Below are 26,622 nucleotides of genomic sequence, written 5' to 3'. Positions count from 1 at the left end.
GATGGTTTCTTTTTCCTCTATATAGCTAATTAAAATCTAATGTTACAGATTTAGAAAATTGGGTTTTATATCAGCACTGGCATAATTATTTATTAGTAAAAAATTAATATTTTACAAGAAGATAAAATTAATACAATTTTATAATTATCTTGTGTTCTATATAACTTGAGTCCCACTACTCTCTATAGAGAATTTTTTACTGGTAGCAGACCAGCAACACTTGCCAGGATTTGATTTGATTTGATTTATTGCATTTTCTTGTAGATTCTTCTAATCAAAGCAACTCAGTAACTCTTTTTCCGAACACTGAATATATGCATTTAAATTTTAAAATAAAGTTATATTTTGTCTCTTCCTTTTAATTATTCAGTTTGTTTTACTTTTTCTTGTAAAGGATAATAGCGTAAAAGGACACAAAGGCCACTAACAAGAAATCATCAGATAATATTACAATATTTCATGGAGATTTGACAATTGAATAAATTTCCATAAACTATTCCTGGTTAAAGACTCTTGGTGATCCCTAAACAGACCATGCAATGATGCAACAGTGGAACCAATAGAATGAATAGACAAAAAAAGAAACTCTTGTTCAGCAGGATTGAACACAGTCCCACAGCTGGTGATCAGTAGTTTTGACCATTCCACAAAGTGGGCCCAAATTATTATCCACTTTGCCAATAATAAACAACATATCCCTTGTAGTGCAATGTCCAGACAGGACCCTCAGTGAAGAAACCTGGTGGCCAACTTACCTATGTAGGCTGGCCTGCAGATAAGGCTGAGGAAAGAAACCTGACAGCCATATTCCAGCAATTTCCAATTGCTGAGATTTCCAATCTGCCCCCAAATTTCCAATCTGAGATTTCCAATCTGCCCCCAAGTTCCAGCAATACTACGCAATAATTGAAGATGTGATTTACACCTATCTCCAACATACTGAACGCGGGGAATCCAAGTCAAGTCTAAGTCACTTTGATTTTGTTTATCTCTTGTGAGATGGGTCTATTTCCCAAGGAAGGAGAAAAAGCCACACATTTCTGTGTAGCCCTGCCAGGAAGCTGCATTATAGAAATTATTCCATTTTTAAAAACCTTTTAATCTCTCTCACACCCACCAAAGTTGGTGAGAATGCCAGGTGAGGTGCTATCTAGCTGCTGCCCCAAAGCAGGAGGCAGAGCTGGGATGTGAAGACCCAGAGGGCTTCTGGGAAAGAAGGTTTGAGATCTCCAGCCTTCTACCCTACAGGTTCAGCTGTAACATTATAGTTATTCCCACAATTCAGAAATAGCAGCAGCTTCCCCACTTTTTTCTTTTTTCCTTTTCTTTTTCTTTTTGCAGCCAACAGCCAAATCAATAAACAAGCAAAACAAAACCAATAAACAAAAAGTGTGCCAAATTGGTTATTTAATCTTACTAAGTGGCTCTGCAGGAAAAAAAAATTCTAATTACTACCAATAATGTCTTAAATATTGCTTCTAACTAGCATTAGCACATTATCTCAAATATCCTCAAGATTAACCCTTTTAACCTGGAATTCTGAAAATCCTACCCAGGGGTTATAGCCTAATTATCTTTAAAAAAAAAAAAAAAAACCAAGCAGAGACATTCCCTTTTTTTCTTTTTTCCTCTACATCCTTTCCAATATTTATCATTTTCTGGCTATATTTGAATACTGTGCATACCAAAAATATCAGAAGTATTTTGGGCGGTAGTCACTTTTATGGAAAGTGCTCCCTTTGAAGTGTTTAAGCATCCTTTATTCTGATTATGTGTCAGCTTATTGTGTGCAAAATATAGAGGTATGAGATTGCTACTTCCCTCTGGGTAATGAATGGACAAATAGGCCAGGGATGATTCATTCATAGTCATTCCAGAGTTCAGACAATGGGGAACAATAATGGTTTTAAAAATCCAACACTTTCGTCTCCAGTATCTATAGGCTATTATGTAAAAGCACCAATGCTTTAACAATGCCTTTAGGAAATAATTGTTTCCTATCACCATTTAACAGTTTCTTCCTGGGAAGAATATTTTTCTAAGCCTTTGTGAGTATGTTCTACAGTACTCTAAGACATAGGAAATAGAAACAACTGGCACAATCCATTGGATTCAAATCCATTGTCCTCCATGGAACCTGACTGAGTAACTTTGGGGCCCTCAGTCTTTCTCAGTCTAACGAACTTCCCAGGGTTGTTGCTTTAAGAATGAAATTGGAGGATTGTCCTGCATATGCTGTCTTGAGTCTTGGAAGAAAGGTGGGATACAAATAAAGAAATCATAGCAAATCAACTGCAGGTCATGATTTGATTTACCAAAAAGAATACCACTGCAAACTCATGGACACCATAGCCCTGATTTGTGTTGACTCATCCCAAAATTTGGCAGCATACAACAAAATTCTTCAATGAATGAAAGGATTGCTGATTCAGCAGAGGCTGCTTCTAATGGAAGGGGGGCGGGCAGAGTTCTTGCAGATTTTTTTAATCCGTTCAATCATGTCCAATTCTCAGAGACCGCTTGGACAAGTCCCTGCAGTTTTCTTGGCAAGGTTTTTCAGAAGAGGTTTGCTATTGCCTCCTTCCTAGGGCTGAGAGAGAGTGAATGACCCAAGGTCATCCAGCTCACTTTGTGCCTAAGGCAGGACTAGAACTCACGGTCTCACGGTTTCTAGCCTGATGCCTTAACCATTGCACCAAAGTGGCTCTTCTTGCAGATAGATAGTTCCTATTCAGCCCCCTAGGACATGTCCTATGCTATGTTCAAATGGATCTCTCTACATACCTGCCAGACTTCCTGTGCTTCCTGATTTCATTCCCTTTTTTAACTCTTACAACTGAAAACTTTGCAAGTTGCAAGGCCTCCAGCACAGTATTTATTTCTAAGCATGCTTCTACACCCATAGGTGCCATAGGTCTATTCTTTAGCATTCTTAGAAATCAGTATTTTCTTGTACAATGATCTGACTCAAGAAGGCTAATTTGGCAACACTAAATTTACCATCTTTGCACCTTCCCACCTTCCAAATCTGTGGGGAGTGCATAATCACCAGCCAGCAGATCTTTTGCTTGATACTAGATTGGGAAGTTCATTTAAGGCATTGAAGTCCTATAGGCACCCATGAGACAATTGCCAAATTCTTGCATTCCCTGATAGCAGTTGCTATTGTTGGCGTATTTTCTTTATCTGTTTACAATTATATCCAAAGTAGCATAAGAAACGGTATGAAGCTAAAAGTTGGTAATGAGCAGCAGTGAGGCCATTTTGCAGGGGAGGGCTAGCTCTGTCATGGGTAAGTGAGCATGTTCTCCCCGACTGCTGCTCTAGGGGGAGACTCCCAGTTTCTCCTCACCCTCTTTCCCCCTAACCTTACTTTTAGTTGGGGGTCTGGAGGAGACCTTCAGCAAAGGATCGTTACCTTGTCATGGTGCTGGAGCTTGAGCACCTCAATGATGCCATGAGGTGCACAGTATTCTTGCCGTGAAAACTCAATGGATCAGTACAACCAGAGATATGTTGGTATACCATCGGAAGATGAGACCCCCAGGTCGGAAGATGGTCAAAATGCTACTGGGGAGGAACAGAGGATGAGTTCAACTAGCCCCAGATGTGATGATGCAGCTAGCTCAAAGCCGAAAGGATGGCTAGCGGCTGACGGTGCTGGTGGTGAACAGCGAATCCGATGTTCTAAGGATCAACACACCATTGGAACCTGGAATGTAAGATCTATGAGCAAGGGCAAATTGGATGTGGTTATTGATGAGCTGTCAAGATTAAAGATAGACATTTTGGGCATCAGTGAACTGAAATGGACTGGAATGGGCCACATCACATCAAATGACCACCAGATCTACTACTGTGGACAAGAGGACCACAGAAGAAATGGAGTAGCCTTCATAATTAATAGTAAAGTGGCTAAAGCAGTGCTTGGATACAATCCAAAAAACGATAGAATGATCTCAATTCTAATTCAGGGCAAGCCATCTAACATCACATGATCCAAATATACGCCCCAACCACAGATGCTGAAGAAGCTGAAGTAGAGCAGTTCTATGAGGATCTGCAGCACCTACTGGACAACACGCCTAAAAGAGATGTTATTTTCATCACAGGAGACTGGAATGCTAAGGTGGGCAGTCAAATGACACCTGGAATTACAGGTAAGCATGGCCTGGGAGAACAAAACGAAGCAGGACATAGGCTGATAGAATTCTGCCAAGACAACTCACTCTGCGTAACAAACACTCTCTTCCAACAACCTAAGACACGGCTTTATACATGGACTTCACCAAATGGACAACACCGAAATCAGATTGACTACATCATTTGCAGCCAAAGGTGGTGGACATCTATACAGTCGGTAAAAACAAGACCTGGAGCTGGCTGTAGTTCAGATCACGAACTTCTTCTTGCACAATTTAGGATCAGACTCAAGAGATTAGGGAAGACCCACAGATCTGCTAGATATGAGCTCACTAATATTCCTAAGGAATATGCAGTGGAGGTGAAGAATCGATTTAAGGGACTGGACTTAGTAGACAGGGTCCCGGAAGAACTCTGGACAGAAGTTCGCAGCATTCAGGAGGCGGCAACAAAATACATCCCAAAGAAAGAGAAAACCAAGAAGGCAAAATGGCTGTCTGCTGAGACACGAGAAGTAGCCCAAGAAAGAAGGAAAGCAAAAGCCATCAGTGATAGGGGGAGATATGCCCAATTAAATGCAAAATTCCAGAGGTTAGCCAGAAGAGATAAGGAATTATTTTTAAACAAGCAATGTGCAGAAGTGGAAGAAGACAATAGAATAGGAAGGACAAGAGATCTCTTCCAGAAAATTAGAAACATTGGAGGTAAATTCCAGGCAAAAATGGGTATGATCAAAAACAAAGATGGCAAGGACCTAACAGAAGAAGAAGAGATCAAGAAAAGGTGGCAAGAATATACAGAAGACCTGTATAGGAAGGATAACAATATTGGGGATAGCTTTGATGGTGTGGTCAGTGAGCTAGAGCCAGACATCCTGAAGAGTGAGGTTGAATGGGCCTTAAGAGGCATTGCTAATAAGGCAGCAGGAGACGATGGCATCCCAGCTGAACTGTTCAAAATCTTGCAAGATGATGCTGTCAAGATAATGCATGCTATATGCCAGGAAATTTGGAAAACATAAGAATGGCCATCAGACTGGAAAAAATCAACTTATATCCCCATACCAAAAAAGGGAAACCCTAAAGAATGTTCAAACTATCGAACAGTGGCACTCATTTCACATGCCAGTAAGGTAGTGCTCAAGATCCTGCAAGGTAGACTTCAGCAATTCATGGAGCGAGAATTGCCAGATGTACAAGCTGGGTTTAGAAAAGGCAGGGGAACTAGGGACCAAATTGCCAATATCCGCTGGATAATGGAAAAAGCCAGGGAGTTTCAGAAAAACATCTATTTCTGTTTTATTGACTATTCTAAAGCCTTTGACTGTGTGGACCATAACAAATTGTGGCAAGTTCTTAGCAGTATGGGGATACCAAGTCATCTTGTATGCCTCCTGAAGAATCTGTATAACGACCAAGTAGCAACAATAAGAACAGACCACGGAACAACGGACTGGTTTAAGATTGGGAAAGGAGTACGGCAGGGCTGTATCCTCTCACCCTACCTGTTCAACTTGTACGAAGAACACATCATACGACATGCTGGGCTTGAGGAATCCAAGGCTGGAGTTAAAGTCTCTGGAAGAAACGTTAACAATCTCAGATATGCAGATGATACCACTTTGATGGCTGAAAGCGAAGAGGAACTGAGGAGCCTTATGATGAAGGTGAAAGAAGAAAATGCAAAAGCTGGCTTGCAGCTAAACCTCAAAAAAACCAAGACTATGGCAACCAGCTTGATTGATAACTGGCAAATAGAGGGAGAAAATGTAGAAGCAGTGAAAGACTTTGTATTTCTAGGTGCGAAGATTACTGCAGATGCTGAGTGCAGTCAGGAAATCAGAAGACGCTTAATCCTTGGGAGAAGAGCAATGACAAATCTCGATAAAAACGTTAAGAGCAGAGACATCACACTGACAACAAAGGTCTGCATAGTTAAAGCAATGGTGTTCCCCATAGTAACATATGGCTGTGAGAGCTGGACCATAAGGAAGGCTGAGAGAAGGAAGATCGATGCTTTTGAACTGTGGTGTTGGAGGAAAATTCTGAGAGTGCCTTGGACTGCAAGAAGATCAAACCAGTCCATCCTCCAGGAAATAAAGCCAGACTGCTCACTTGAGGGAATGATATTAAAGGCAAAACTGAAATACTTTGGCCACATAATGAGAAGACAGGACACCCTACAGAAGATGCTGATGCTAGGGAGAGTGGAGGGCAAAAGGAAGAGGGGCCGACCAAGGGCAAGGTGGATGGATGATATTCTAGAGGTGACGGACTCATCCCTGGGGTTGCTGGGGGTGTTGATGACCGACAGGAAGCTCTGGCGTGGGCTGGTCCAAGCAGTCACGAAGAGTCGGAAGCGACTAAATGAATAAACAACAAAAACTGGAGGAGACCTCTGAGGGTCCCCAGCCCTCGTATCTGATGGATCGGCATTGGACGGAGCTCCCTGGATGGAGCGGTGGAGGGCAATGAGCCTGGGCAAGTCCCAGTTGCGTGACGAACCCTGAAGGTCTGGCAGAATGCCAGCAGTGTGGTGGACCCTGGGGGATCTCAGTGGCATGGGGAGCCTCAGCAGCGCAACCCTTGGGGGCATTAGATGGTGGGCCTGAAGCGGCCCAGTGGCTTGGAGGCATGGTGGAGCAGTTTGGCAATGCAGCGGAGCAGCAGCATGGTGAACTGGCTGACCGGCCTTGGAGGGCCAGCCTGCTGGAGTGATTCGGCAGCACAATAGACCAGCAGCGGGGCAGCACAGCAGACCGGCCATGGAGGACAAGCCTGGCAGAGCAGGTGGGCGGCGCAGAGAACCAGTGGTGCAGTGAACCGGCAGAATGGCCTTGGAGGGTCAGCTTGATGGAGTTGGTTGGCAGCCAGCAATGCAGCAAACCAGCAGACTGGCCTGGGAGAGTCTGGGAGAGCCAACTGGCTGATGCAATAGACCCAGGGGTGCAGGCCTCAGCATGGCAAGCCTCGGTGATGTGGAGTGGTGGACTTGGCAGTGAGAACTTGGCCAACTCCTCCCAACCTGCCCAGAGGCAGTGGAGAGCTGTAGTGGCCCCCCAGTGTGAGTGAGGACTCCCTCCTAGGGATGAGAGATGAGGGGGTGAGTCCAGGAGAGTGTAAAGGTGGGGGGGAGCACTCACCTCCTGGGTGAGAGGCAGGAGATGGCAGGGAGTAAATGAGATGCCCCCTGGCTGACCAGTGAAAGAGGCCGAGCAGGGGGCATTGTGACTGAATAGTGAATGGGTTGGTGATGGTTGGCACCTGACAGTGCCGAGAGCATGTGCTGGTGCGCTGGAGGGCCTCCCATTGTCTGTGGGTAACTGTGTATGCTTGGGGGTGTGCATGGATGGAGGGTCCTCTATTTCAAACTAGGGACTCTGGAGGTGCAGGAGCGGGGCTAGATGGAGTTGGAGTCTCTGGGGGTTGCAGGGCGGGTTATACTATTGAGGTGGTGACAGGTAGGGGATGCTATGGCAGAAGCCGGAGGGCGGGCCATCTTTGCGGAAGACGCCCCCAGTGTTTTTTACCGATGGTGTGGTCCGGCCCTCTGCACTCAGACCCAGGGCCTGGTCAGCAGATCCATAGGGACCCTGGTCTCCAGCTGCTGCTACTTAATATCAGGTCTGTTAACAACAAAGCCCCCCTCATATATGATTTGATCATTCAGGAGGGGGGCAGACCTGGTGTGTATTACCAAAACATGGCTGGGCCCCAAGGGGGTGTACCCCTTTCGGAAATGTGCCCATCTGAGTTTATGGCATGACACCAGCCGAGATACCAGGGCAGGGGAGGAGGGGTGGCTATTGTCATCCAAGAGTCTCTGGTGGCCTTCAGGGGCGCTGCTCCACAAGTGGCCAGTTCTGAGACCCTGTTCTTCAAGTTGGGTTCCCGAAACAGTTGGGAGCGTTGCTGCTGTATCAGCCTCCCTGCTGCATAGCAACCTCCCTGCCTGAGCTGCTGGATGCTGTCTTGGGGTTGGCAATGGAGGTCCCCAGGCTTATGGTTCTGGGGGACTTCAACCTGCCATCTGTGGTGTGTGCCTCGGAGGCAGCTTGGGAGTTCATGGCTATCGTGGCAGCCATGGGCCTGTCTCAGATTATTCGGGACCTGACTTGAGACAGTGGTCTCATCCCAGACTTGGTTTTCTTGTCAGAGCAGTGGCAATGTGATCTGAAGGGAGAGTTACAGCTGTCCCCATTGTCATGGTCAGATCACACCCTGGTGGCCCTGAGATTCTCCTATGCTGTCCCCCATCTGCAGGGAGGCTGGACCCATTTGATTGGTCTGCCCCCAGCAACTGATGGACCCAGTAGGGTTTCAGAGGGAACTGGGGGTTATACCCAAGGATCTGCTGCATGGTCCAGTGGAGGCCCCGGCCACTGCCTGGAACAGAGAGGTGGCTGGGGCCTTGGAAAGGATTGCACCTGTGAGACCTCTCTTATCCCATCAAACCCAACACTCTCTGTGGTTTATGGAGGAGCTGAGGGTTCTGAAGAGGATTAAGAGACATCTAGAGCACCAATGGAGGAAGACAAAGACTGAATCCAACCAAACACTGGTTAGAGCCACTATTAAGGCCTACCTGGTGGCGATAACAGTGGCAAAGCATCAATATTTCTCTGCCCTTACTGCATCCACAGAATGCTGCCCAATGGCCCTGTTTAAAATCACTTGATCCCTCTTGGGGAAGGTGGGCCCAGTGACCCACCTACAGGGCCGTGCAGAGGAATTTTCAGAGCATCTGCAGGATAAAATCACTGGGATCCATTCTACGTTAGACTCCAAGCATGAGGCATGATCTGTGGAGATACCAAGTGAGTGGACTTAGCAAGTTATCTGGTAACAGTTTGATCCTGTTGGCCCCGAGGAAGTGGACAGGATCCTCCGGACTGTGAATGCCACCACTTGTCACCTAGACCCATGTTCCTCCTGGATGGTGAAAGCAGCCCAGGAAGTGATATGTGGTTGGGTCCAGGTGATGGTTAATACATCCTTGAGGGAGGGGGTATTTCCAACTGTCTTTAAGGAGGCACTGGTGCACCCCTTCCTCAAGAAACCATTGCTGGACCCTACTGTATTAGAAAATTTTCATCCAGTCTCCCACCTCCCCTTTTTGGGGAAAGTGGTTGAGAAAGTGTGGTGGCATTGCAGCTCCAGAGGGTTCTGGATTAAGCGGATTATCTAGACACCTTTCAGTCAGGTTTCAGGCCCAGATATGGGACAGAAATGCATTGGTCACACTTATGGATGATCTCTGGCGGGAGTGGGATTGTGGCAGTACATCCATCCTCACTGTTCTTGACCTCTCAGTGGCTTTTGATACCATCAGTACCATGGTATCCTTTTGGGTCGGCTCAGGGAGTTGGGGGTGGGCAGCGTGGTTTTGCACTTGTTCACCTTCTTCCTCCAGGGCCGGTCCCAATCGGTGGTGATAGGAGATGAGAGATCTGACCCTTGACCCCTCCATTGGGGGGTGCCACAGGGTTCAGTGCTGTAACTGCCCTCTCTTGGTGCCTGAGGGCTGTATGGGTCTGGATGGAGAACAACAGGCTTCAGCCGAACCCTGGTAAGACAGAGTGGCTGTGGGTTAACGGCTCTTCTGTATCCGGGACTTTGTCATCTTTAGTTCTGGATGGGTTTGCACTGCCCCAGACAGACCCAGTGCGTAACTTGGAGGTCCTCTTGGACTCACAGCTCCTGCTCGTAGAGCAGGTGGCAGCCGTGGCCACAAGGGCCTTTGCTCAGCTTCATGTTGTGCACCAGTTACATCCTCTCCTGGATCTGGAGGCCCTTCAAACGGTCACTCATGCCCTGGTCATCTCCCATATTGACTATTGCAATGCGCTCTACATGGGGCTACCCTTGAAGAGTATCCGGAACCTTCAGCTGGTCCAGAATGCAGCCATGCAGGTTATTTTTGGCGCCCCTAGAAGGGCACATACAACACCTTTGCTGCATGCACTGTATTTGATACCAGTCTGCTTCTGGGTCCAATTCAAGGTGTTGGTTATCACCTTTAAAGCCCTACGTGGCACGGGGCCGGGCTACCTGAGGGACTGCCTCTTCCCTGTTACATCAACCTGTCCCACCCAGTCATGCCGAGAGGGCATGCTGCGGACCCCGTTGGTAAGAGAATATTGCCTGATGGGGTCCAGGAGGCAGGCCTTCTCTGCAGTAGCACCCACCCTCTGGAACATCTTGCCCCCGGAGGTGAGGATAGCCCCATTGCTCCTGGCCCTCTGGAGGAACTTGAAGACCTGGCTCTGCCACCTGGCCTGGGGCAGGGAGGAGAATAGTCATGCTTGGGGTTGGCTAGTGCCTTGAAGGACCCCTTCCACGTAAAGACTGAACAAGATTACAGTCATCTGGATTTTACTCTTATTTATATTTATTAGTGATATGTAATTTTATAGTGCATTTTTATATATTTATTGTCTTTGTGATTATTTTGTTGTAAACTGCCCAGAGTCTGTCTGGTGGGAGGAGATGGGTGGTGACAAATTTGATAAATAAATAAATGTTGCAAATTGTGTGTGTAGGGAAGATTAAAAACGTGGGTGTTGGGGTTTACTGCAGGCACTGCCTCTGTAGCCATTGTGGCTAACCCCAGATAACAGGGGAGGGAAACTGTATATGAGATGTCCATGCTCAGAAAGTGTAAACAGTGAAGGGAGTATGTGAGAGGTCAATGCCTTACATCCTCATCGATAATGATTGTGTTAAACTTTTGGATTAGAAATTTATATGAGAGGTGGTAAGGACTGGACTGGTGTGGCCACTGCCCATCACTGTCTGCTTGCTGATTTGGGCTCTATTGCAATAAACAATTTCCTGATTCCTCCACAAATGTCTTCTTGCCTTTTACTGTAACCTAGCTTGGGAACAAACTTCTTAACTTCTAACACTGCAAAGTTCAAGATCTATGTGAGACCTCAGTGTTATGAAAAACCATTGGTGAGGGTAATTTTTTTACATTAATAAAGGATAGGTTTTTTTAATTAATAAAGGTTGATTTAATCAGATCACATATATCATACACTTTGGGTGATTTCACTGACAATCACCACTCACCTAAATTATTTATTTAGTAAATGTCTATTCTGCCCAATTGCAATGGTTCTGGCAGATGATATAAATATTAAAAATGCAATGCAATGCAATCTAGCGCATAAAAACACAAACTTTAATAATTTAATAATTAATAATAATACATAATAATTTAACAACAACAACAACAACAACAATAAATAATAGTAAAGACTGCATTGAAAGATCTTCACCTAAACTGTAATAAGATGGGGGCCTTTTCAACTCCAATGGCATCTTGCTCCAAAAGATAGGCCCTGCCATGGAAAAACAGAATTAACTGTCAGTGTGAAACACATCCTTAGCAAGACCTGCCTTAGATCCCTTCTACAGCTGGGTAGCCATGTTACAATTTTTCAAATAAGCTTTGAATAATCTCAGCCAAAATTTCTTTGGATGGTAGCTCAGTTTTTAATTAAGCCCAGTCCATTCCAAGTTGCCCCCACACTGTTTCCATTCTGCAGAGCTTACCTTCAGACAGCAGATATCCTCCTCATGCTTTCATTAATCTGGAAAAATTTGCCAAGAAGATATTCTCAGCATCAGGAATTTTGAAAATTGTACGTTGCCAGATGTTCTAAGGCCTCAGTAAGAACCTGAAAACTGCAGTATACTCCAGTAAATAGTGATCTTTGTGGTGGAAACGTTCTGTCAGTAAGGCTTTCCATAATGATTGGGGGCTTTTTATTTACATCCTTCTTTACAGAAGCTTCTGGAAGGATAGTTTGAGAAAAAGAGAGGAGGAGGAGGAGCTGGCAAATATATAGGTCAGTGCATAAACGGCAAGGGATAGGAGGTGGCTTCCAGGCAAAGATTTGGCATATCTTATTTCCTCTGATATTTCAGATCTTTCTCTCTCTCACCACTGAATGCTTTGAAAAGGCTCTAAAAGGATGTCAATCTACACTAGAATATGGAAGTTCACTGTGTTTAAATCTAAGATCTCAGTGACCATTATGCTGGGACTAATACACAAAAGAAGGGCCTAAATAGGCTTATATCCAACTGTTTCAGGTTCACAGGGCATTTAACATGAGGGAAGGGCCTTGGGGTGGAAGAATCAGTGCTTCTTTCAATAGGTTGCATCCCCTGGTGTCAGTCTGCCAGTGGAACAGTTCTGTAGTTATAGGATCCACAAGGGCAGATCTGGGAGTGGGGAGCATAAAGGTAATACAGGGACAGGGTTACTAGGGGAACCTGGATAGAGACCAATGTTATTCAACAGAGTCCAGAGTTTTCTAACAGATCTAATAAATGATGACATAAATTAATGATGAGCGCTGTAGAAAGGAAAGGAATTGATGCTACTCATTAAGAAGTTTGAGGTGGAAGCATAAGTAGGGAGGGAAAGGAAGTTGTATGAAGAATTGAAATGGCCAAATAATCTAAAGATAACCATGAAACGTGCCTTGTAGCATGCTGTTTGGAACCTGGCAACTCACTTAAGTGTGTCTTGCTTTCCAGGGACAAATTACTTGACCATAATAAGCAGCACGTAATTCTAAAGCAACTGCCGGAAGTCTGAGGTTGCAGAAGGAAAGGACAGTAAGAACTTGATGAGAGCCCAACCAGGTGCTGAAACCAATTAGTTAGAAAGACTGGTGACAGATGTGCTTCCTAGTCTTTTGGAAAGGTGTGCACCAATCGGCATCTTCATCACATCACCTCACATCTCTTGCTACAGGGAAGCAGAAGATTCCTCAATGGCTTTTTCAGGTGTGTAAAATGACACAACTATGTAAAGGTTTTGTATTATTTCCCTCTACAACCATCTTCCACATTGCCCAGCCAGTCAGCCAAGGGACTCTAAATGGAAAGGGATCTTGAGAGGAAAACCTCTGCTAGAAGATTCTGCTGTTGACTTGCTAGTCTTGGCAGCCGCCCTGCTAAGGAGCATCTTCTTTGCTGGACAGCTGATTGACCAATGTATTGTCAAGAGGGGTTAATAAGCAAAGATGATTCTATCAAGATGAACATTAAACAGGCCACCAAATATACAGTATCTTCCATGCTTACTGGATATTTCATAACTAAGTGTTGGTACTTTTCCAAAGAAGTAACTTGACACATAAATAGATGCCCACATTCCCTGTTCTGCCAAATATTTTTTATGCTTAATATCTAAAGTTCCAACATAATATTAAAGATTTGGGTGGATGATCCAGCTGACCCCACAAAATTCCTTCCAGCTCTCTAATCCCTGATTCTAAGATTTCTTCACGTTCAGCTTGTAGTGGCTGACCATAATAAATCTAAAATAAGGGAGAGAAAGAACCTAAGTTGGCTGTTGGAGATGGTTGGTGGTGAATGGAAGAAAAGGAAAGAGGAGGTTCAGTTCTGGCTTACTCATAGGAAAAAGATGCATTGGAATAAGTTATTTCTTTGGCTGAACATTTGGTTAGTTGTATAGTGACATTATTTATATAATAGGGTTGTGCAGATCTTCAAAAGGGTGTTTCACTTTGCTGGAGGTTTGAGCAAAGCATTCCCTGGAAGCTACTTCACCAACCAATGTGGCCTCTTTGCTGCTAAGAGTGAAGCAAAGAGACCATGTTGCTTTGTTTTTTGCTTTTTGAGAGAGTCAGTGAGGATGTGCTGCTTGTCATCTCTGGACCACTCACTTAAAACTTTGGAGACCACTTTTCCCAATGTAATAAGAAAAAAATAATTTTGTGCTCCCTTCTTATGGCCGGATTTTTGCTCACCAGGGCAGTGTCTGTTTCTCTCTCTCTCTCTCTGTCTATCAGCTATCCATCCATCCATCTTCTTAATGTCACTGTAGCATAAGCAATGAAGGACTGTGTGTTCTTCAGCTGGTATTGCAGTAGACCAAAGTAAATGCTTTTCTGCAGTGCATAGATATAAACCATCTATATAAATAGTCTGCATAAAAAGTAGGCTGGGTTATAAACTTTCTTTGTGCCAAGAAGATAAATTAAGGCAGCTCTTTTTGAGTCCTTTGTCCTTTGTCTTAAGGATTCTTTAGCTCTGCTTGCCCTGGTAATATTGTAAACTCTGATGAAAGATTGTGGCAGTTAAGATCTTCCACCAATGTGTCCCTTTACAGTGATTGAAAGGAGTTAATCAAGGTCAAGGATATCAAGGAGTCTGAAGAAAAATAATATTCTAATCTAGTAATTAAGGAATAAAACTCAGACGCTTGTTTTAGGTAAGGACTCAAGTTGAATTATTATGCTTGACATACATTGCAGAAAAATATCCCTTTAAAATCTCATCTATATGTCATAGGATATGTAATTATCAGCTTGAGCCCCAGGGACCATTTGAGTATTTCTTTAGCCTCAAAGATCCTTAAAGTAACCAATATAAAATTACCTTCACTTTCTAAAAAAAAACCCCTCTAAATATTGTTATCTTCTTCTAGAGGTATTCTCCTTTACTTGCATCTTTTCACTCTTTTAAAACATAAAAAAGACATATTGAACAACCAGTGCACTTTACAAAAAAGAGTGAAGACTTAAAAGCCTTAAAGAGGTAAAATCATGGTAGGTAGGTAGGTTTCCCTTGACATTAAGTCCAGTCGTGTCCGACTCTAGGGGGCGGTGCTCATCTCCGTTTCAAAGCTGAAGAGCCGGCATTTGTCCATAGACACTTCCGTGGTCATGTGACCGGCATGACTACACGGAACGCCGTTACCTGCCCACCGAAGCGGTACCTATTAATCTACTCACATTTGCATGTTTTCAAACTGCTAGATTGGCAGGAGCTGGGACTAGCAACGGGAGCTCACCCCGTCACATGGATTTGAACCGCCAACCTTCCGATCGGCAAGCTCAGCAGCTCAGCGGTTTAACCCTCAGCGCCACCACTTTACAAAAAAGAGTGAAGACTTAAAAGCCTTAAAGAGGTAAAATCATAGGCAGCCCTTAATTGTTATCTTCTCTCTCACTGTTTTTAATATCTACACAATACTGAAAATGCAAGTTGGAATAGGCTCTAAATGTAAAGATTAAGTATGATGAGTAGCAGTATCTTGTGAGAATTATGTACTCTACAAGAGCAGAGCTATGCCAGTAGTTTTTAAATATGGATTATTGAGAAATCCAGAGCCGTAACTGTGGCTTACAAGCAGCAACAGTATTGTTCCTTTGTTACACTAAACTGTGCATGGCTGAATATTTTGTCATGGTGCCATGCTGGATCAGGCATGAACAAGACATGATAGATAACATCATGGGCAATGTTGAATGGGGCTTGGAGTGTTCAAAGCAAAATTTACACTTTAAATTTTTTAGATACTTCAGGCACTCATTAGGCTTCTTACATTTCTTCTCCCCCACCAAATTGGGACAATTGGATTAATTTGGGGGTGGTCCCTGCAACACTTACTCTTAAAACCTCCTACGGTACAAAAGCAAAAGATGTCCAAAATATTCAGCCCTGCTGGTTCAGCGGGCTTTAGGGCAGTGTTTCTCGACCTTGGCAACTTGGAGAGGTGTGGACTTCAACTCCCAGAATTCCCCAGCCAGCAAACTGGCTGGCGAATTCTGGGAGTTGAAGTCCACACCTCTCCAAGTTGCCAAGGTTGAGAAACGCTGCTCTAGTGGGTTGCATACTGCTGCCAACCACTGCCTAGTCTTATAGAACAAGCAAAGCTATGTTTCAGGCTGCTCTCTAATTACCTGGAAGTAAATCCAACTGAACTCAGAAGGATTTTTTTTGAAGTCAGATATGTCAATCTTGCTGTCCTGTATTCCTCTTCAGAGATGTAATTCCCTGGTGGGATTTAAAATGGCTTATCCTTGACAGAGAAATTCCCCTAGATCTTTTTGAGTGTGGCAAAGAGAAAGTCCAAACGTATGAGAGTCTTTCCTGCCTCCCTGCCTTTGAGGACAGTTGATAAACAGAAATGCTGAACCACTAATAAAAGTGATTCTGTTGAAGCATCTAAACACTCATGTGATCTGGGTGGTATATTAATTGCCAACAATAACAAAATCAATGTCTAGTTTCATCTAAAACTTACATGAGAATGGAGATCATTTTCAGCTAGCTTGTGCCTCTAGGGTGCTAAACCTGAATGACATCCATGCCATTCATAGTACTGCAGTTGCAAACAAGAATTATTGGCAATTGAAAGAAGCAAATGGAAGGCTAAAAAATATGGCGGCGGGGAGGGGGAGCCATCTCATTTTCATGCCTGAGCAGTTGAATGCAGGCTTAAATGGCAAGATCAGTAAGCCAGCTCCAGAGGGATGATGTTTATTTCTGAACTGGGAAGGGAACTGAGCAGAAGAGGCTGTTTGCCACTGGCTGGGAGCCATATTTCATTAAACTGAGTTTTAAAAGTCCTCTGCAGTCTGTTCTCATGCAGAGAAGATAGGCATGGGGTTCCTCCTCATAGCTCTGATATGAAGGTTTTAAGCCTGCTGTACTAGCAGGGGTTGTGGGGGGCGGGGGGCGAACGATACAAAATCCCTCAAGCTAGCACAGCAGGCTTCTCCAACCTGGTGCCTTCCAGATTTATTACAACTGTAACTTCCAAATTGCATTCCAGTGCAGCCAGTTCAACCAATGGACATTAAATTGGCAAAGATTGCAATAGACTCTAAAGGCTCATTTTCATATTTTGCTAGGCCCTGCATAAGGATGCCTCACTGTTTTTTTAAAAAAAATTATATATCCTCATGTCACCATCTTCAGGTCATCCCTAGCCCACCGTGAAGACAGAATATATTCAAGTATAGTTGTTCCAGTTTTAGAAATAGCGTTTGCCCTCTTCTTCCAGCACAAGTCTTGCCGTACAAATGACCTATGATCCTTAACGATTTTGGTGATGGTGCTTTCAGGGGCTGGAACCTGCCTGGCTCCTATTGGCTACTCTAGGCATCTGCAGGAACTTTGGTCCTCTTTGTTCACCCAGCATGGCTCTATGGCCACCTCACTCTGGGCTGCAGGAGAGATCAGACCCTGGCATCCACAAAGGCAGCTGGGGGAAATGGGAGAAGAACCTCAGAAAGACTCCTTTTTAATTTGATGAAGAAGTTCCACTGAGCTCAGTTTACCTCTGACTAGGCATGCTTACGATTGCATGTTTGAAAAAGAAAGTTTGCCTGCCCATATTGCAATATTACTAAGACATGTTGCTACTCTTAGAGCCAGTCGTTTACAGACTTCAAAGGTGCTACTCAAGAGTATTTATTTGGATTGGAGCATTAAAAGTCAAATGGCCAACAGGACAGATGACATCAAACTGGTTAGCTTCAGTTGGTGAGTATTGCTTTTGTTATTATTACATTGATTTATTTTCTAGTGACTGCAACTGTAGTCATCTGGATTGAGTAATTTTTTTCATTTCGGGAGCAAGGCAGTCTTCAGTCTTCCTCTGTCTCTGACAGTCAGTCTGTCTGATAGAAATCATTGGGACTTAAGGGTGGCTTTGATCTTCTCCTTGCCACAACTTCAGAAAATGAATCTCCTGTGTGGAGCAAAAGGCCCCTGGAAGTGAGTGGGGAAAGAGAGGAAGCCAACTTTTGCTATCCACAAACACCGCACAGAAACAGAAAGTCAAGGTTAGGATTAACATGTTTTGTGTGAGTGCTTTCAACAAGAGCTCAACTATCAGCTGATAGCAGGGCTCTTTTTGGACTCAGGTTTAGGGCTGTTCAGGAGTGCTAATGTATCTGTATCCAAAGGGAGCCTGATTATAAGATGATATCCATTTAAGTACTTGCACAAAACCAGATAAAATTTGACCAATGGCTAAACCTGCTGCTTCAACCATGTGTCAAAACTCACCTTCTCCAGTCCCAGCCCCCCCCCCCCATTAAGGAGAGAATAGGCAGATGTTTTCCCCTCTGGCTGATGACATTTGGAAGGAGAGCACAAAAGCAGCATAATCCACCAATAATTTTCTTTAACTAGTCCTGCATTAAACCTGAAGGCCAGTGTCACTCCTTGACCTCACTGCTCAGGCAGATTAGACTTAGCAAGGAGACAATGCAAAGATGCTTACATAGTTTTCTACCACAGGAAAGCATTTTAATAAAACCATGAGAAAGAGCCCTAAGGGTGGGAAGAAGATATCATTTGAGATAAATAGATAGATGATGGATGGATGGATGGATGGATGGATGGATGGATGGATGGATGGATGGATACTCCACAAAAATATCTGACTTAAGCTCTTAGTTTTTTCCACAACTGAAACAAAAACTGTAGCTACAAGTGTATTTGCTGATGACCCAGAGATGGGTCAGTACCAGCCCTTTAGTTTTGCTTTGCAATTTACCGGAAAACAAGCCAACAAATGTGATTATATGACTCCAAAAATTTTATACCTTGCCAGAATTAAACAGCTCACACAGTGTTTTGAGATAGCTGTCATTCTGACTCCTGAAAAAGAAATCATAAACCTTTCTTGCTTGTTTGTTTTCTTAATTATGCCTTAGTGGGTTTTTAAGAGGAACTGGTGCACCACCTGGCCATAGCCAGAAGAAGTCTGCTTATGTCTCCCTCCTTTTACTGTTATGGGTTTATGAGAAAGGAAGCTCAAGGAAGATCAATACTTCCTCTGCGTACATTACAAATGACTTGTGACGTATATCCATGGGAGCTGTTTTTAGTGGGGGATATTCTAGTTATTATGGATTTGACATGAACTTGGCTCATTGCCCTTAGGGAATGCAATGTAGGCATAATTCAGGCTTCCTGTAATTGTCTATTTAACTTGGCAATCTGTGGTAATTTTTTCCTGTGAAATGAGCCCAAGACGTCAGTAAAGCAATGCTCAGATTAATTAATGAGAAATAATAATAATAATCCTAATAAAAGCTCATGATATGAGCCTTCTTCCTTTGCTCTGCCTTAAGCGCTCTCTCCTCATTCTGTCTTAAGAAAAGCACTTTGCGGGAATCAGTGAGTCACTTTCCATCAAGGCATTTTGATTTTAATTGACGCAAACAATACAGCGGAGAAAAATAAGCAGCAGAGAACCATCTGTTTAATTGAGTCCTTGACATTTTATTGCATTTCCCCCTATTGCATATTAAAGGAAGCAAATAGAAAAACAATGGCTAATTATATGCTGTTTACAGATCCTAGTTCTACTTTGATTCTAGGCTTCTTAACAGTTACCCTCCTTTGTATAAGGATAGTGTCTACTTCCCTCTGCCTTTGCACAAATTTTTATCAAAGTTTTTGAATGTCTCATCTCTCCATGAGCTTCATGACAATGAAACAGAATCTCCAGAATTGCACTAGGGTGGAACGCAGACCTACATAAAAGCCTGCCACTGTATATGTGATTAGAAGCTGCTCAGTATTACTCCTTACATGAATGCAGCAGAAGATACTGCGTTCACTTTAGGAGGTTCTACCATGTCTGCTTTTGATGATGTGAAGATTCTGGCTGTTGTCAATTTTGCATGTTCTCTTAAGGCATTTTTCTTTTTTTCATACACTGAGGGACTTTAAAAGCATAACACCAGTTGGGTAAGAAAGGCTGACTGGGGCATTCTGTGTGGGGATGGGGGGGGACAGTATATTGTAGTGGTTTGAACATCAGAGTATGACCAACTCCTTGCTCTTCCATAAAGCTCACTGAATGAGCTTGAACCAAGCAAGTTCTTTGAGTCTGATGTCTCTTACAGGGGTATGGTTGAGGGCTTAAGTGACCGATAGAAGCCACAATGACACGATATTTCTCCTGAAGTAACTGTGCAAATGACATGAATTATGTAATTTGTATCATTTACATGATGCTCTCATGATCTCCTTTTCTCTCCACAGGACGGCCATGAATGAGGATAAAATGTTGGGGAATATATGCACAGATAAAAAAAATAATAGCTGTCTCTTCTAATGTTAGTCTTAAAAGTTTCCGAGTGGGGGGGTGTGTGTGTGTGGCTCAAGAGGGTAGTCACAAGACCATTTTGTTAAATTTGGTGAGCCCCCAGTTAAAAAGATAGTTTTATCAAATTTAGCATTGCAACCATGGAGAATATAAGCTAATGTGCAGAGAAGCTGTGATGAAGGATCTGCTCATAGCAATCTGCGTCCACAGGGATAAAGGAACTGAGGCAGACACCTCAAAGGCTGAAGCCCAATACCAAATAAGGAATTTTGTCCCTTTCTGCCATTTTATGGGGATTTCACTTCTCCCCAGATGGGTAGTATGCGTTAGAAACACTTAGTGCACCTATTTTACTCATTATTTCATACAAGTGCAATATCAGTACAGCATGTGGATCATCTGGAAACAGACCCAACAAGATTCCCAAGGTGACCTTACAAAGAAGAAATGTACTTTTTCCCATAGTTTGACATCATTTCATTGGTCTGCTTCCTCATTCTGACATTTCCCTTTGTATGATCCAGTATAAAGAAATACCCTCTTTGATCCTTCCCGTGCTGCTTTTCCTGATGTTATACATGCTTCCTTCAGCACATATCACCACACATGGGCTTTCCCAGAGAAACCTCTTTGTGTATTTTAGTTTCAGAAGACCAATTAGCCATTTGTTTTGATAGAGTGAGTGCAGAGATCTTGGCTTTGCAATCAAAGGCATTAAGGCTGCAGACTTTCCACATGCACATGGTGTGCTTAAGTTAATGCCACCAAAATGTGTTCTGTGTGTGATTGATAGTGTTCATAAATCCCATAAAGGATTTTTGGGGAAAAAATGATACATCAAAATTACAAGGGAAGATTTTTTTTTCTTCCAAACATAATAAATATACATTTGGCCTTTGCTTTTTTGACAAAAGATATTCATTGTGGAAGAAAAATCAGAAATAAAATGGGCAAACTATTTTTCTCATTATTAAAAAAATAAAGTAAAAAATAAAGCCCAACATGGAGACAAGTCTTTCTGTAAAATCAGGATACTTGGCTAATGTTATTAATGTCAAGTACCCTGATTTTACAAAAAGTAAAAAAGCTTGCCCTTTCTGAAAGCTTAGCCATAAACTCTGTGCAGGTAATCATCGATCTAAAGTTGTTTTTGTCCAGTCTATGTATCCATCAGCAAAACTGCAAGTTTGATAAAGGATTGAAAGGTGGAGGAAGCAATATTGTTGTCCTCTGTGATGGAAGATGGTAGCATTTATTCATTCATTACTGATCATGTGTTCCTCATCTTTCTACCCACTGGCCATGCAAGATGCACCCCATGCAGTGAGAATTGCTTTGGGCAGGTACTACACAGGCTACCATAATTCCCCTTGAGCCAGGGACAACATCTGAAGCCACAATCAATCATCTTTTTATTGGAACATTCTGCTTGTAGACAGGGAATTCCAACATGTGCCAGGAAGATTCCCAAGCAGAGTCTGAAGGTCCTATACCAGTGTTGAATGATATAGGTCCTATTTTTAATTATTACTTTTTAGATAAAGTTCCATCAAGGAATATAGGGCTTAACAAAGAACAATCTTGGCAGACAACTACACCCAAGGGTGCAAAAAAATCAAATCAAACCAGAAAACCAAGGGGGTAGAGGCAAACTTCAGTATAGAGAGGAATATATTATCTGGGGATAATGGAAGCTGTACTTGAATATATACGAAGAACACCAAAGCAGAAAAGCTTTAATAGGTTATGAGATATGTGTGTTCAGCTATCTCAATAAAAGCATATCTATTAAAGGATTCCCTAACTCATGTGCAAGAGCCAGTTTGGTGCAGTGGTTAAGGCAGCAGGCTAGAAACCAGGAAACTATGAGTTCTAGTCCCGCCTTAGGCACATAAGCAGCTGGGTGGCCTTGGGTCAGTCACTCTCTCTCAGTCCTAGGAAGCAGCCAATAGCAAACAACTTCCAAAATCTTGCCTAGAAAACTGCAGGGACTTGTCCAGGCAGTTGCCAGGAGTCCACACTGACTTGAAGGCACACACACACAAAATAAATCATATGCATTTTTATTCACTAAATATGAAACACAATTAATCCATATTGCTAATAAATAAAATATTCCTTTTGTTCAGATTTCCCTGTCTGGATACTTACAGTATGTAGATTTTTTAAAGGCTTAGAGAAGGTTCTGACAGCTAGTGTATTCCTGTAGCATTGCCAATTTTAAGCAGGAATGCATTAGTTTTTTGTGCGCGACTTCTGTCCTGTTCTTTGTCATTTTTCGGAATTTATTATTTTGGCCCTTCTGATTCTGTTCCATCCCATCCCAAATCAAGGCAACTCCCTACTTTTTTTTTTTTCTTTTGCAACTCAAGAGGTGTTTTGCAATACCCAAAAATCTGGTCTGCAGTTTTCTTTTGTTAGTGAATTTTGTATGTATAGCTGAAAATTTCCTCACACTGACCCTAGTTCCAATTCCTTTCTAAACTGAGTTTGAGTCAGATGTGATTGGAGTAGTATATAAACCTAATAAGTCAGACAGATATGGATGATCGCCCCTTTTTGGGATGGAATAGAATTGAAGAACTTTAAAAGAACTCTAAATATTCAGCAGTGCCTTTTATTGAGTTCTTGTTTTATAATAGAAATATTACAGTATTTTTTAACAATGAAAGAAGTTAAGAATGTATTTTGTGAAGATGGGAGTGTGATGAAAGATATCTTTGGTTGGGTGAGGTTGTTCACCCCATCACCCCATGCATGGGGGGCATTTCACCCATGTGGTTTAATGTTTTCAAATAAACTGTGGCTCTTTCATAAAGAATTATGTTATTTTATTTGTTTTATAATGTGTCAATCAATCAACAATCATCTTTTGGTCCATGTAGGGCAGCGTATAAATGCTGGATGAAAACCACTGAAAAGGAATAATCTCATATTGTACTCTCTTTTTTGTATTCTCAACTGAACCATTTATTCAGAATCTGGCTGATAGAAACATACTCATTTCCCATTCCCCATTTTTTCCTGCAGCTTTTCAGCAAGGCTCCAGCTGCAAGCAAAACTCATATCCTTTGGCTCTTTGCCTTGAGTTAGCCGCCTAACTGATTTTAAAAGCCTCAAGGGAAGAACAAAAACACCTATGAATGCATCCTAATCTTTAACATAAGCCGGAGCTTTGATTGTAAACATATCATCTCTTTGATCATCTCGTTTTTTGTTTAATGTAGCCCATTCCCTAAATTTATCATTTGCTGCAGCTGGTGTGTCTTTAGCACCTGTAGGTTTACCCTCCCCCCAGCTCCAGACTTAAGGAAAAGATTTTATAAGCATCAGGTCTACATAATAGCTGGATGTTCAAGACTGGTTTTTCAAATAAATTAGCTCCCCTCCACCTCCACCCCCAGTATTAGTCAAGCAGAGAGATGCAATGGGTCAGTGTTCCCTATAATATTCGTAGCAAATTCTTTAGCTGAAGACTCTGAATTGAAGCAGTCTGAATTCCTTTGATGGAGAAAGAAAAGAAAAATGTAAATAACCGAACCATTTAATGAGTGTCTAATTCCTGCTTTAAACTCCTGGGTTCTTTTAAACACGATTTTCAGTTACTCTGAATGATGAAGAGGCAAATATTTTAAACAGAGTACAAGGAATGATGGTAAAAGAAGTGTTTTATTGTAATGTATACATGTTTTAGTATCATATATCTATCCTTCCATTTTAAAAATACATGCTGTACAAAAACATATCCTGTGCCTAGTTCAAAATATATAAACTTCTGTTAGAGAATTGCCATTCAGAGACATTTTAGTCCATGGAAAAAATTAAAAATATATCACAAAAGTTCAAGAGGTTAGTACTGACCTTATAAAGGAGTATGTAACTTTTATCATGTGTGATAGTAGCAAATGGCTTAGCTTGGGATTTCTGAACACCAACCAGCTGGTGAGGGTTTGCACCTTTTCAGAAATATCTAATATTTAATTACCACTCAAACTGACAAGATTTTATTAGTAGCTTTTGTTAGATATTGCAAAAATTACAAAGAATGGTATTTATAAGTTTCTATGGTACCTGCTCTTGTTAAAAGTGTTGTCAAATGTTCACCCTCAATTTTATGCATTTGTATAAATTACTATCTATGGTAATAGTTTCTCTAGTAGATTATTTCTTAGGTGTTGTTACTGCAAGGCTGAGCTTATATAGAAATGTATTTATCAGCACTTGTTGGAAATTTTACCTAATGTTTTTAAAGTCTTCAACCAAGCCTTCAGTTTCTTCTTAATATTTTTCTATGTCCCTTTCATCCTTATTTATTCATTCAGTATATTATTTTTTTAATTTGGAAGATAATATATGTACAACGTTGCACTATCAAAACTCATAAGGAAAAATTGGATAGAATGGGGAGTAGATTGGGCCTTTGCTGCAAAGAAACAAGCTTTTGAAAATCCCAGTAGAATTCAGAGATCATCAGATGATAAATTCTGTTATTCTAGCCAATCTCAATAAAAGTAATTTAGCCTACTGGTGGAGTAGTTTTCCTGTTCTGGTCTACACTCATCCCCTCACCACAACTTGCTTGGACTACTGCAAATGTGCTCTGTATGGGATTGCCTGTGAAGCTAGGAAGCTACAGTTGGTGCAGAATATAGTGGCCCAGTTTTTGGTTGGCACTCATCATCCTGAATACCTTATACCAATGCTTCAGGCCATGCATTAGCTTCCTAATGGTGCAGATGGTGCTGGTTTGACTCTAGTATAAAGCCCTGGATGGCTTGGCTAAGAGGTACCTTATGGACTGCCCTCTCCACATAGCTTCAGCCCTTCCAACCTGTGTCCAGGAAGAAACTGCTCTTCGTCCCTCACTTGCCCAAAATGAGAGGCCTGGGGCCTACAGATGATGTTTTTGAATGTCTGGGTCTTCGCTGTGAAAGACCCTCCCTCTAGAGATCAGACTTGGACCCACATTGCTAGCCTTCCAAAAGTTATTAAAAATGAATTGTTTCAGAAAGTTGGTAGAAAATGAAATGATACCATTCACTGGTTATTCCTGCTGTTATTTTTCTTATGAGTGCTTTATTTACTGGGTTATTTTAGTTATACTATTATTCTTATGATGCTGAGATTTGTTGCTAACCACTGAGTCTGGTTTCATTGCAGTGGTGCACTTTATATATTTATTAGATATATTTATCTAATAAATATATAAAGATGTAAAAACTGAAAGAAAATCACACAGTTATAAGCAATGAGTTTTGGGGTTTGGTCTTGCTATATGCCAGGTTAGTCTATCATTTCTATCATGCTAATGGACTAAGTGGTACCACCACTCTCTTATTTGACTTCTTACTCTCCTTCTCTACTTCAGCCCCCAAATTTCTCTTTAAAACAACACATCAGCAGTCTGTCTACTTTATTCACAGTAGCCCCATATCATGGCAGTAGCCTGTAAGCCAATACTCTTCAATCCATGCCAAAGGCCATTTTACTTCCATTTTTGTTGTCTTCCTCCTGGCATGCAAACACATTTTTCTTTATATAAGATTTTGGATCAGTTGGAAAAATATATATGTGTGTAGATATTCATTCCTTGTTAGTTCCAATGGGTGAAATTTTTGTTAGCAGAAAAATAATTGATGCAAGCACGCATAAATAAATGACACTGGTGATCCCCATTCATTCAGCCACTACTGTTCATTTGTTAGTTTAGAACAACAGTGTTGTGACACTGCTTCCAGTGTTACTCAATGTATCTTGCTCTGAGTTCAACACTTAAGATCTGTATGGGTGATTAATAAGGAACAAAATACCGTAGCTCTTGGTCTCCACCTGAAAGGAGACAGAATTAGCCAGTTGGATCTTAAGATGGCAAATAATGTTGAAAATGTTACTCAATGTCTTTTATGTTGGATGAACCCAAATCATGGAAAGATTGCCAGATTTCTATATGCATAGTAATGATGGAGGATATTTCCTTAATGTAGTCTTCTGCAGCCTGGAACCCTTCAGAAGTTTTGAATCATAGCTTCTATCAGCTCTGCTTTAACAATCTCATCCAGTTTACATACATAAGTACTTAAAGGACCACATATTTTACTGTACTGTGCAAATGCAGCTAGTGAAAGAATGTCTGTGAAAGCATCTTTCTCTCATTTTAATCTAACATATAATCCATGTTTTATATGTGTCCTTAAATGAGGCAGGACTTGCCCAGTGCTCTGTCATTGAAAGAGAGTTTTAAAAAAATGTTGTTTTATGAGAGCTTCATCAGAAGTACCTGCATGCCAGTGAGAGGCATGGATTATTCCACACAGCCCTGGGCACTATCCCAGCAGCTGCAGCACCACGTACAGCTTTGGCCTCTGCAATCTGAGAAACTGCTAGAACATTCCAGTGAGCACAGCAATGATAAGAGAGAGCAATTCTATGAGGAAAGGTCAAAGAACTGGTCATGTTTGGCTTGGGGGAAAGAAGGCCTTAGGGTGAGGGTGATATAAGGGTTCTCAAATATTCAAATATGAGAAAACTACAAGCAGGACAGCAAACAACTGTTCCCTGAGTGAAATTAGATTGGAT

The sequence above is a fragment of the Candoia aspera genome, chromosome 1, assembly GCF_035149785.1.
Source record: "Candoia aspera isolate rCanAsp1 chromosome 1, rCanAsp1.hap2, whole genome shotgun sequence".
NCBI lineage: Eukaryota > Metazoa > Chordata > Lepidosauria > Squamata > Boidae > Candoia > Candoia aspera.
Note: the sequence above shows the minus strand (reverse complement) of the source record.